The 13932-nt window shown below is 41.3% G+C and overlaps 1 long non-coding RNA gene across 1 annotated transcript in view; it reads right to left on the reverse strand.

Moving 5' to 3' along the window:
* The window catches only part of LOC134489556 (uncharacterized), a 50230-nt gene extending 36375 nt beyond the window's left edge, over positions 1-13855 (reverse strand). The window contains exon 1 of the long non-coding RNA XR_010067143.1: positions 13685-13855. This is a non-coding gene — a long non-coding RNA (uncharacterized LOC134489556). The remainder of the gene's footprint in view (positions 1-13684) is intronic.
* Between the last annotated feature and the right edge of the window lie 77 nt (positions 13856-13932).

Below are 13932 nucleotides of genomic sequence, written 5' to 3' on the forward strand. Positions count from 1 at the left end.
ACTACTCTTCTGACAGAAGGTCTTTGTAAGCACGTGCCTGGAAGATGGTGGACTGGTCGCTCTGGCTCTCTGGGGGAATCTCTAAAGCAGAATTTTTCAACTGGGGCACTGTGAGAAGTTGCTAGGGGTTCTATGAAAGATTGTGATTTTTTAAAAAGGCACCAGTTTTTGAACTCTGCGCACTGTACAATGCTAGCACTCTTGGTGATGGGAAAGTTTATGGGTCATGACTCAACTGCCAACCTGCCACTTTGCTGTTGTTGTAAACATTGTAAAATGTGGATTCTGTCAGTTAGAAATGAATTTTATTGTGAAATCTTTGTGTTTTTTTGCCATTTTTATCCAGGAGTTCCCTGAGATCTGGACATTATTTCAAGGGGAGTAAAAGGGTTGAGAAAGGCTGCTCTAAAGTCTTTCCCCATAACCTCTCCTGCACTGTCCCATCCTCCTGGGAACAATCTATTCAGGACATTGCCACAATCCATGTTATTCTGGGGAAAAGTCCCCCTCTGCATTGTCTGACTCAGGAGGATCAAAGGGGCAAACTTCCTATGTTCTCATCAGCGGTTTAGCCAGGTGGGGCATTATGTGGGTGTGAAATCAGAATGCAGAAATTCAATACAAATTCAAGCCTGTATTATGCATATAAAGTTTAAAGTACTATGTATATCAAGTTTAGAGAAAAAGATGGGGGGAAAGTTACAATAATTCTGAAGAGTTTTTCCAGCTATTTGCTCTTTTAGCCAGGAAGGCAGTCACAGAGACAGAATAAAAGCAGAGCAAAGGAATGGCAAAAAATAAGAAAAGCACCCCAACTCTGATTATTTTCTATGAAATAAAATTTGTTGTTTATTCATTCAGTCGCTTCCAACTCTTCATGACTTCATGGACCAGCCCACGTCAGAGCTTCCTGTCGGTCGTCAACACCCCCAGCTCCCCCAGGGACAAGTCCATCACCTCTAGAATATCATCCATCCACCTTGCCCTTGGTCGACCCCTCTTCCTTTTGCCCTCCACTCTCCCTAGCATCAGCATCTTCTCCAGGGTGTCCTGTCTTCTCATTATGTGGCCAAAGTATTTCAGTTTTGCCTTTAATATCATTCCCTCAAGTGAGCAGTCTGGCTTTATTTCCTGGAGGATGGACTGGTTTGATCTTCTGGCAGTCCAAGGCACTCTCAGAATTTTCCTCCAACACCACAGTTCCAAAGCATCGATCTTCCTTCTCTCAGCCTTCCTTATGGTCCAGCTCTCGCAGCCATATGTTACTACGGGGAACACCATTGCTTTAACTATGTGGACCTTTGTTGTCAGTGTGATGTCTCTGCTCTTAACTATTTTATCGAGATTTGTCATTGCTCTTCTCCCAAGGATTAAGCGTCTTCTGATTTCCTGACTGCAGTCAGCATCTGCAGTAATCTTCGCACCTAGAAATACAAAATTTTTCACTGCTTCTACATTTTCTCCCTCTATTTGCCAGTTATCAATCAAGCTGGTTGCCATAATCTTGGTTTTTTTGAGGTTTAGCTGCAGGTCAGCTTTTGCACTTCCTTCTTTCACCTTTGTCATGAGGCTCCTCAGTTCCTCTTCACTTTCAGCCATCAAAGTGGTATCATCTGCATATCTGAGATTGTTAATGTTTCTTCCAGAGATTTTAACTCCAGCCTTGGATTCCTCAAGCTCAGCATGTTGCATGTTGTGTTCTGCGTACAAGTTGAATAGGTAGGGTGAGAGTATACAGCCCTGCCGTACTCCTTTCCCAATTTTAAACCAGTCCGTTGTTCCGTGGTCTGTTCTTACTGTTGCTACTTGGTCGTTATACAGATTCTTCGGGAGGCAGACAAGATGACTTGGTATCCCCATACCGCTAAGAACTTGCCACAATTTGTTATGGTCCACACAGTCAAAGGCTTTAGAATAGTCAATAATGAAATAAAATGCATATTTTAATTCACACCCATCTGACACTAGTCCGTAGATAACCAGATCTTTCCTGGACTTCCTATCCCAAATTCCTGGAAATTGGGACACTGCTTCCATGGCTTGGAACCAGCCCAGGAAGAAATGCCCCACCTTCTATGAGAGAAAAGGCACAATTAAGACAAGATGGAACTGGCCCCCTCCTTTTTAAAATGCTTACTTGAAAGAAAAAAAAAGCTTTCTCTTCCTGACTGGGTGCTCAGTATGGTTTTCCCACGCTTTGATTGCTTCTGCCTGGTTTCTAGTTTGATAGGGTTGATTTGATTGATGGATCACATTTGAATTTTCCTACTTTGGGATCTCCATCTTTTGAGGTGGGATTTCTCCCCAGGCACTAATGCTAGTTGCCCCAAACAATTCATCTTCCATTGGAGAATATGTTGCAAATCTTCTCACGCTGCCTCCTTGGTAAACCCAGACTAGCACCAAGAAGAGTGCTAGAAGTGTGTCTGGAAAACAGGGCTATCACTTTCAAATGCTACACCAAAGTAGATTTAAACTGGGGAAGAGTCAGCCACTGCCAGCTGTGTGTGTTGCTGGTTCTGTCACCACCGAGTCGCTTTAGAGGTTTTCCACTGCTTCTGCCAATGAGAGGTTTTACATGGCTGAACCTTTCACAGTTGGGGTGGGGAAGGGCAGCACCCCTGCGCCTACCGATAGGCTGCTTCTGGGTGGTGTTTGCCATGGCCACTCACTGGCAGCACCATTTCCTTGCAGCGCTCATCAAGGACGCAGCTCCGCGTTCACTGCCTATTTCTCCCTTTCCCTTCACCATGAATCCTTTCTTTGCACCTATTAGCCTGGCGGACAGGTGACAAGTGCGCAGGAGCGGTGTATGGATTGCTGTGTGGAGAATTTCCAATGCATTGGGAGAACTGCCTCCCGCTTCATCCTGTGCCCCTCTGTCATACCTGCAACCTGTTAAGCAACTTAACAGATAGCCAAACTTGCCCTTCAAGTTACTTGCCTACATTCATCCCACCCCATGTTAAGAATATTGGCAGTTATATTTCCCAACAGCAGGTGATGCTCAGTGGGAAGAGAAATGAAATAGGAGAATCAACCAATCACTTTCCATAACTTGTTCTGCATTAACACTATCAGGACAGGACCACTTGCTGGCCTTATTAGTGAGGCACAATCAGATTCACCTGCCAGGGCAGCAAAATACATCTACCTTAGTTTTCTGCTGGTTCAGTGGGTAGTATTTTAAGGTGACCCTGCGTGTTCAGAAACATGTAACTGCTGGCTGATGTGTTGATCTATTTATTTATCCTCTTCATCTGTATTTTGAAGTTCCTTCTAGGACAGCCTGTCTCAACCTTTGACCCTGGAGGAACCCTTGAAAGATATTTCAGGCCTTGGAGAACCCCTGCACATTCAGGCTCAAATATAGGCCAGAAGTTACAAAACGATTATATTAGTTTCGTGTGTAGGCCTGTATGCATGCATTAACAGTGTTCTTAAACTAAAAATAAAGACTGAAACTTACCTCTTTAATGTGAAGCTGCCCAAAGTTGAAATAATTTTTTAAGTAAATCGTGATCTCCCAGGGAACCCCTAGTGACCTCTCTCAGAACCCTAGGGTGCCACAGAACCCTGGTTGAGAAACCCTATTCTAGGATGTAGAGTTGGCAGTCCTGCACAGATTCCTCAGGAGAGGAGAACTAATACACAGATGAACATGAGTTAATCATAAATGCAATCCTTGGGAGAAAAATATATTATTGGGGGGTAATGAATAATGTGTATTATAAATTGCAGATCGTCAATATACTCCTGATGGATATTGTACTTTGAGAAATATGATTAAAATATTTGCAGTATGAACCTGTGAACATAAGGAACTCAGAAGTACTTATATACTGTCTAACTGGTGACTTACAAGCCAATGATGATAGTACTAATCCTCAAGACAATGAGGGTATTGATTGGCTTGTGTATTTGGGGAAGCAGATAAAAGATTCTTAATTACAACTCCTGGAGTATATGTATGTAGCGATTTTCCTTCACATCTGTAGGGAATGCCTTCTTCAGATGAAGCTGATTTTTTTTTCTCACATTGCTCAATATAACATTTTCTCCCATATTTACTTATTCAAATCCTAAGGCAGAATAGTAAACTGACAGGTCACACAAAAAACCACAGGCACCAAGGGTATTCTAGGAGTTGAAATCTACATATCTTAAAGTTGCTGAGGTTGAGAAACACTGCTCTAAATTATGAGTTCAAGTCCAGCACTCGTACAACTTGGAGGGTCCCCAATGTATATATTTTTTAATTATTCAGGAGTGCTCTCTTCTCTCTTTCCTTCCCTAGAAGCACTCTTGAGAACTTAAGATGCCAGGTGCAACGGCAGTGTGCTGTGTACCCAATCTCTGTTTTGAAAGTGAAAAAAGCAAAAGGGGAAGAGGTGAGGAAAGGAAGGACAGACTGTACCCCAGAGGGGGAAAATGAGGAAGCTTCTGACCAAACTTTCTTCTCCTACCCTTAGAAAGTTAATTGCACTTATCCAAAGTGCATGCGAAGTGAATTTGCTATGTATGTAGCTCCTTCCTTCACCAATATCAGCTCCTGAATCTCAATTAATTCCTTTCTTTGTAAAGTAGCATTTCCTAACCCAACTCTTGTATCTGCTGGTTCTCAAGCTCTATATACAACTGAAGAGTTATGTAACTTAGGACAGGAAGTTCCGGCCTGTCGGGTAAGCCTTCAATGAATTCCAGTCTGGTTGTGCAGAATGCATTGCATATTCATTCCCATTCCATTTAGAGCTGCAGAAGTGGGAATGAGAAGCCCGGAATTGGCTGATAGAAGGGCCAGATGCCAAAGAGGACAAGAGCCCTCCATCGAGAATGTTGGTAGGCTTGGGTTGCTGTCCTTGTATTTCTCAAAACAAGAACAAATTGCCAGTATTTTCTGAGTGGAAAGAAAGGAACAGGTCGGTTTCCTTGGGATGCAGCACGGGGATGCTGTCATTATGTAGGATTTTATGTCTGTTGAAGCCACGTGTGACACACCAAATATATGCAATTTCAATTGCAACACAAAATGGTAGCATATCTCCATGGCTACTCCCTGTTTACCCACATGATCTGTTCAATGTTTTATTGGCTTTTGTGAACAAATTATGGAGGAACAGGAAACTATGCCTCAGGTTATGTAGTATGTCATTCAGGGAATGATAGAAGCCAGAAGACGTTCAACACAGATCATCAAAGCACTCAACTACTCTCACTCTACTTTATGTACTATAATTTTATACCAGAGCTTTCCAGGATTCAATCTTTGTATCTATTTTCTATGCCAAGGTTCAATTCAGGGAATAGATGATTTTTAAGAACAGACAAAAATGCCCTAGGCAGGCTGAGTGTATTTCCTACACACCACTGATTGAGCAGAGAGAATCTGCAGCATACATCTGGGAGTAAAGGAAGGGCTTCCTAATCAGAAGATTTCACCCCCAAAGCTGACTGCTGGCATCTCCTTTTTTTTAGAAATTAACCCCTGGGGATTTGAGAGCCATAACAAGTGCTTGTATAATGGAATATAGGAACCCAATGAACATATCATCAATTCCCAGCAGTAAATGTGAGCAGATGTCAGGTTCCAAACAACAGCATACAATTTAATAGGACTCCCCAGTGCTTTGATTTTCACCAAGCTGTAAATGCAGCCAAGCATTTGTTGGCAAATTAGAGGACTTATATTTAAATCTGGTGCTATTCCTCAGGGCACAACAGCAATTGGGGTGGGTGGGAGAAATTCATATCCTTGAAAATTGTCATGGCAGGTGTAGGATGTTTCATCTTTGGTGAAAAAGGTGACAAGACTTTTGCTTGAAAACTCTACTAGATCCACTGGGGAAAAAAAATAATGCAACTGCTTGTTAAATTGAAAGACAAAAACATACATGTATTTTCAAGGATGTTAGTGATCTCCTCTTAATCTATCACCACCATTCATATAATATGTTTTCCTCCATTCCTGTTTTAAATCATGGGGTTTTTTTAGATTATCCTGCCTTTATTATTTTTATAAATAACTCAAGGCAGGAACATACCCAATACTCCTTCCTCCTCCTATTTTCCCCACAACAACAACCCTGTGAGGTGGGTTGGGCTGAGAGAGAGTGACTGGCCCAAGGTCACCCAGTCGGCTTTCATGCCTAAGGCGGGACTAGAACTCTCGGTCTCCTGGTTTCTAGCCTGGAGCCTTAACCACTAGACCAAACTGGCTCTGATAATATGAACGTACAAAATTATCAAAAGACCTGGTCAAATATTTATATGCTGATTCAAGTGTGAACAGATAAGCAACATTGTAAGAGAACTTCAACATGTACTTCGGACAGATAGCACCAGTTCTCTTTCTGCTGGCAGAAAACAGGAAGTTTTAACACACATTTCCTTTCTGTGTGATTGTCAATTGGTTTAAAAATCTGATCTAATCACATTTAAAATCACATTTCTATTTGAACCATGCACAGCAATACAGTCAAAAGAACTGTAAATGGGACATGTGAAAGCTGCCTACATTTATGATGATTGGTTGCAACCACTCAGAAAAAGGCACTTCCTTTAGAAACTCAGGTATTTATTATAATATTTAGAAAGTAGCTTTCAGAGATTGTAGCTCTCCCAGGGTGGTGTACAAAATAATTGCATACAATAATAAGATATTGCTATACTTAAAATATTACTTAGTTATTTCAGAAGGGGCCTTGTCAGGAATGAAAAAAAACTAGTTAAATGGGTACAGAGGGATGAGAAAACATGATCTAGAGCTGAGTATGTACATGGGTTCTTTTCTTACTTACCCAACTGCCTTTCTACTCTTAATTTTTCTCAAATTGTTTATTTGAGCTTAACTCAAAGGTATGGATCCAGTCTTGACAGAACAAGGTCTTGAGGTATTTGTGGGAGGGGAATTTCCTTCAAAATGCTAATTATTTCTCCGTGAACACCAACACAGACACTTCTTCTCCCAGTAAATAACACTGGAAGCTGAAATTGTATTAACTAACATAATGGAGTGACCATTAACACTAACATTAACATTAAATTCACTAGGTAACAAAACTCTCTACAGTGTATGTATTTAGGTATAATAGGTATCTGTGTCCCATCAAAGGGCAGATTCCATTTGTTCTCTTGTTATATTTTAATTAATTAATTTATTGGCCACCGAGGTCTAAACAACAAATATATTTCTTGTTCTTAACTGGCATTATTTTGACTCTTCTTTTAGCAGAAGACACCGAGCCTATTTTAATATATCTAGACACTGAACAGTACAGGGCTGCATGAAATAATTTTAACTGTGGACTGCTCCTGAACAGCCACTTTTAGGCACTGGATTAGCACAATGCCATTTCACAGAGAAAGGCAAATGTTCTGAATGTACATACATTGCTACCTCTTTATGGAGTGTATGGAAGAGAGACATATGAGAGAGGATGGAGAGAAAATTTATTATTGGAGCTCATACATCATACTAAACTGTTTTCTGAAATTACGATCTGTTGAATATGTCATAACTGGCTGGGCTAACACACTGCAGTAGGTGACAAATCCATAACATTTCTGGGTTCTCACATCATGCCAAACAACATTATGACCTCACATAGGATGGGAACCCAGTCTTTGAATGGCACTATATAACTGTGCTTATTTTTTGCAAAACTCCATAGATAATGCAGCATCTATATCAAAGCAGTCCAATCTGTGATCTAACCCAGAAAAAGTACACATGAGGATCATTTTTACTTCCAAGAAAGCGTCAGAGCCCCTTAAGAATTGTTAGAAAGAAGAAACATAGGTGACTTCAGCCCCAGATCTATGTATTTAAAATATTAGTATATCACCTGTCATAACCTACTTTTCTAAGTAATGCATTGTTACATACTAAATACAGCATATAGTATTATAAAGCAATGTTACATAATTCAGTAATTAAACAGATATAATGACTGATCCAAAATACTGATATAAAGCACCCGGATAGAGCTGAGGTGGTTGAGAGAGAGATGTTCAGGACATATAATAAATCCTATTCATGTTTATTCAAAGGCATTGCTCACTCAGTCCCATGGGGCCTTCTCTCAGCTAGCTACTGAGTTCTCGATTATGAATGTATAGCCTGATCCTGTGCTCCATTAGATAAAAGTAAGCCCACTGCTTTCAGTGGTACTTAGCATGACAAACTATGTAGAAATACAAGGTGTCAGGGTAAGCATTCTCACAAAGAGTAGATGAAACTTGATTGAGAATATTCTTTAAATATTAAAACAGTAAGAAACTCATATCAATAAGCAAAGACATAAGAATCTGAAAAGGCAAAAAATGTGTTTTCCCTGTAGAACCAATTATACTGAGTCAAAGGTGAAATGTTATAGAATTTAACAAGATATATCCTAATTATTATTTTAGTAATTAGGGTAGACAAATGTGCCCATAGATACCTTGGTACATGGTTAAAAAAAAGATTAATGGGAAGCAGAAAAAGTACACATAGGGATCATTTTTATTTCCAAGAAAGCGTCAGAGCCCCTTAAGAATTGTTAGAAAGAAGAAACATAGGTGACTTCAGCCCAGTACTTTGGCCATTTCCTAATTAAAGACTGATAGCCTCTTAATGCATCATCCAACCATTGCTGAGGTAATGTATCACTAACGAAGACAGGCTTTACTCTGGCACACCAATGGCTGCATTATTATGCCTCAAGATATAAGAAAACACTAGTGTGGAAATGGTGAAGATAAGTTAGGATGATAGATAGCATTCTGTAGGGCTAGAAGTTATAATATGGAACAACCATGTCAGCTTGCCTTGTAGTAAATGGAATTGTGTGTCTATCTGGCTGCAATTTTGAAAATAACCTGGACATTTTGAGAGGGCATCTACAACATCAGTTCAAAATTCCAAATGTTCTCTGAAACATGAGATATCCTTTTAAAATGTTGCTATGCCCATCATGTGCAATTTCATCTTTTCTTACCATTTCCAATTACATCAAAAATAGCGTATTTTCCAACATGAAAGACAGATCAACTCAAGCCTATTCTCACAGAAGAATCTATAAAATAACATACTAACCTTTGTATTAATTATTCACCAGTTCTGCTCTGATCCTCATTTTCAGTAATGATACATTCTGCACAAATTCTTCTTCTGTGTGTGTGTGTGTGTGTGTATTGTATGGCATAGCAGTTCAGTGTTCATGTTGCTTTTTCTTGCTGAGAAATCCTTGTGAGGTCCAGCAGCCAGATGTGTAGACCATTTAGCCATGACAAGTCACATTACCCAGGGTGCACCACGAGGAGCTAGTCTACTCTGCACTGAGCTGGGCTGAGAGAGAGTGACTGGCCCAAGGTCACCCAGACAGCTTTCGTGCCTAAGGCAGGACTAGAACTCTCAGTCTCCTGGTTTCTAGCCCAGCACCTTAACCACTAGACCAAACTGGCTGTATATGAAAGTGACTGAATTGATGTGACTATCACCAGATCTACCAACTTCTATAAAGAAAACATTGTAGCTAATTCATACCTATCTATGATATTCTGTATTGCCACATATTTTATTTATAGAACTACATACAATATGCTACACCATAGTTTACGCAGACTGGTTGAATTAGCTGTAATTGGCTGGATTCATACAATGAAGCTCCCAGGGTGATTTTGGGCCAGTCACTTTCTCAGCTTAGCCTACTTCAGGGTGGCTGTGAGGAAAAACAGGAAGAGAGAGCATTATGTACACTGCCTTGAGCTCCTAAGTGAAAGCTGTGATAGGAATCAAATTAAAAAAGTAAATAAATACATAATTGCACTAGGCCATACTTCATATTTCACAAACAGCTGCGTTTGTGAAACACACTGAGCCATAAACAATCAAATTACTACTTAGTACAATGTGTAAATCAAGTCATAATCTGAAATACGTATACAAAATTTAACTTTATACAATTGCATTCCTTCTCTTACTCTAGAAGGCTACGCATAGTGCAGATTTCAAGTGCTAGTTTGCAGAAGGTTCTGGTATTGCAAAACCATATTGTCCCAAATATACTGCTCTTAAACAGTGCAGTTCCTCTGCTAGCTAAGGCAAGATTTTCAGATGACCAGTTTAGGAAAGAGGCTAACAATAGTTAACCAATAATGTTTGTCTGCGCATTATTGCCAGATGTGAACTCCAAAACCTTATCTGGAAGTTCTTTTCTCTAAAAACAAATCAAAACGGCAAAGTACACAAGGTTACTTTGATCACAGTGGAAACACACCCATAAAAGAGAGGAATTGTTTCTTGTGCAAATACATATATGAATAGTACCTATGGGGCATCTTCTTCAATTGCATCTAATACTGTAGCACCCATCACTGCTATTTTTAATTCTAAGGACACAACACTGGTAACAACAGAACAGACAAGCTCACATGGTTGTGAAGACTGTTGCTAAAGAAAAACCCTTCCTCTCACCTCTGCCCTAATTCAGTTTCTATTTCAAGACAAAACAATAAAGTGTTTTATGGCTCTCTACAGCTTAAAAAGCCACAAGATACTTAGTTATTTTCTCTACAGAAGATTTAGAGCTACTCTCCCGAAAGCAAGTCACAGCCTCTTTGTAAATGGTATTGAAAATACCAAGGAGAAAACCCCACCCCCACCAACACTGGCAGGGCAAGCTCCTGTACATACCCAGGGAGCAAACCCCACACTCACCAGCACTGATGAAGTTACCTAATCGGGTAACAAATGTCGGCAAGCAAGCACACAACCAGGCTCAGAGAGCACCAAGGACTCCGTGGTACTGAAAATGCCCACATAGTCTAAAATCTGTTATGCAGCCTTCTAAAACTGTCAGACATGCACACTTTAAAAATAGCAGTTAATATGATTAATATAATTTGACCTCCACCTAGCTTTCCTCCACTAAGCCTAGTGAAGTATAATTACTTTGTTTTGGTAGGATTGTTTCAAAATCGCCAAGGGACTTTTGCACTTAGAAATATGAAGGATTTGTCTATCTTGTTGAAGAGATGTGTGCTACCCACATAAAGGCTTTTCCTCCCCATTTTGTAACTTCCCTACAGTACTGTCTCTTCCCAATCATAAATTTGTTGCTGTCTCTACCCAATCATATATTTCCGTTTCTGGACAACTGACAGTGCATAGGTTGTGAGTAACCCCAGCCTTATTTCTGCTGCCTTCAGAGTTCCCTAGGGTTGTGCCACATTAACGTATCAGTGCTATGCCCCTTGGCAGTTGCTCTTTTCCTTCCATCTGAGGACTTTTTGAAAAGAAATGCTTTTAAAGTACCCTTGCTTAACCATAATAATCCTCCACCATTAACAGCACAATCCTATGCACGCCTACCCAGAAATCTGAGCTCAATGAGCTGAGTAGAGAATTACAAACTAAGTACACTGATGCCAGCTCTGATAAAATAGGAGTAGAATATTATGAATGAATGAATTGGTAGAGGAAGATTGAGAAAAAGTGGCATACTTTGGTAGCATGCCAACTATATTTTTATCATTTGTATTTAATCCTCTCTAGGGCGGAGGTGAGAGAAAACTGGTTCCATTCCCTTGCAGGACAGTCCTGATTGGCTGCTGCCTTTTTAATCATACGTAGGTGATGTAATATCAAACCTCAAAGCTGAAGTCTTTTAAATATATGTGCAGCAAGGAGGGGAAAATGCAGATGGTTAAATCTGTACTTGATTTGTTGGCATTTAGATATTCTTATTAGACTTCTACCCACCATTATTTTGTACAAGGCAGCATAATGTTCCCACCTTCTGTTTTTCCCACAGCAACAACCCCTGGGACATGGGTTGGGCTGAGAGTGATTGCCACAAATATATCTTATCAGAAGCAGAGAAAAGTTTTTTCTTGGGGAGGGGGTGCCTCCAAGTCAGAGTTGACTTCTAGCAACTGCCTGGACAAGTCCCTGCAGTTTTCTTGGCAAGATTTTCAGAAGTGGTTTGCCACTGCCTTCTTCTTGAGACTGAGAGTGTGACTGCCCAAGGTCACCCAGCTGGCTTCATGCCTAAGGCGGGACTAGAACTCAGTCTCTAGCCTGGTGCCTTAACCACCACACCAAACTGGCTCTCCAGAGAAAAGCTGTTGTTGTTTATTTGTTTAGTCGCTTCCGACTCTTTGTGACTTCATGGACCAGCCCATGCCAGAGCTTCCTGTCGGTCGTCAACACCCCCAGCTCCCCCAGGGACAAGTCCGTCACCTCTAGAATATCATCCATCCACCTTGCCCTTGGTCGGCCCCTCTTCCTTTTGCCCTCCACTCTCCCTAGCATTAGCATCTTCTCCAGGGTGTCCTGTCTTCTCATTATGTGGCCAACGTATTTCAGTTTTGCCTTTAATATCATTCCCTCAAGTGAGCAGTCTGGCTTTATTTCCCGGAGGATGGACTGGCAACCCACCCCAGTATTCTTGCCGTGAAAACTAAATGGATCAGAGAAAAGCTAGGGTAATTCTAATATAAATATGATTGTGGATAAAATAGTTTAAATCAAAGAATGCAAGATACTGCCTGGCCAGTTCGATCTGGCAGGGTTGGTGCGCTCTGGGTTCCATCGATTAAACAGTGCCATCTGTCAGGACCCTGCAAGCACACCTTCTCTGTGGCAGCGTGTGCCCTCTGAAATGAGGTCCCCCTCCCTGAAATTGGGATGCCTCCCACTCTACTGGGATTTCAAAAGGCATTAAAGACCTGGCTGTTCACCCAGGCCTTTGGACAGGACAACTGATGCCCCTTTCTTGCTTTCTGTTCCCCTCGGGGTTTGTTTTCTTTACCATCTTGGTTTTTTGTCTTGTGCTGTTTTTGTGTTTTTTGTATTGTTCTTGGTTTTTAAATGTTTTAACAATTGTAAACCATCCAGAGTCGCTGGGAGTCAGGCAGCATATACATTTAATCAATATTATTGAATTATTATTATTCCCCCACCCCCATTTCTGCCGCACACTCCTCCAAGAGGTTCTCTAGAGAATGGTGGAGCTCCAGAACCACACTGAATGAGAGGCAGAGAGTTGCTGAGGGATGGGCAGGAATGTGTTCTTCTTTGACTGTCTAGTCATCTTTCTTTTTTAACTCTGCTTCTCATCCATTTATCCTGAATCCTTGAGTCTTCTCTAATATCACAAGCTGGGGAGTCTAGTGGAAGTTTAGATACATAGAGAAGGGGAACACCTACACCCCATAAATTTATTTAAAACAAAGGTGGGAAGAGGTACTCATTAGTTACATTTGGATGGAAACCTCTTCCTCATCCTAAAGCCTCCACATGTGCCCAACCATAATGATCGTTCCATGGTGTGCTGGATTTCAGCGGTGCTGCTGGTTCTCAAGGAGGGAGCACATTCCAAGGAGGTGGAGGAGATAACAGGAGGCACAGTCCGGGAGGCAATGGTGGGAAAACGAAGAGGCAAATGGGTTTACAAGGTTTTTCTCTTCAACCTGCAGCCAGCAGCTAAACTGCAGACCTCCTGCGCTTCAACTTTGATACCTCCTGCCGTTCAGTCCAAGGCATCCACGGGATACCACGGAAAGAAAATCGCAGGGGAGGAATCGTCCGGATTTCTGGAATTCAGATATGGGAGCAACACGGAAGAGAAATGTAGCACCTTACAAAGCATCTCCCTCCAAACTTGACACAAACTTTTCGCAAGAATTGGAATGAGCCTACCTTACTGTTCCTAAACTGTGATTCCCATGTTTGATTTCTTAGTCACCTTTCTCTTCACGCGACCATGATGCCCCTCCAATACACTCCCCGGAATCCTATCCCATTCTCTAGAACACACAGACACCCTCACTGAAACGCCACTGCGCCGCCGCGCCTGCGGCTTCTGCGCATGCCTGCAAAGAGGCGCATGACGGACGGTTCAGGGCAGAACCAACCATTTGACTGTAAGGACGCACGCGCGTCGTCTG

The sequence above is a fragment of the Candoia aspera genome, chromosome 2, assembly GCF_035149785.1.
Source record: "Candoia aspera isolate rCanAsp1 chromosome 2, rCanAsp1.hap2, whole genome shotgun sequence".
NCBI lineage: Eukaryota > Metazoa > Chordata > Lepidosauria > Squamata > Boidae > Candoia > Candoia aspera.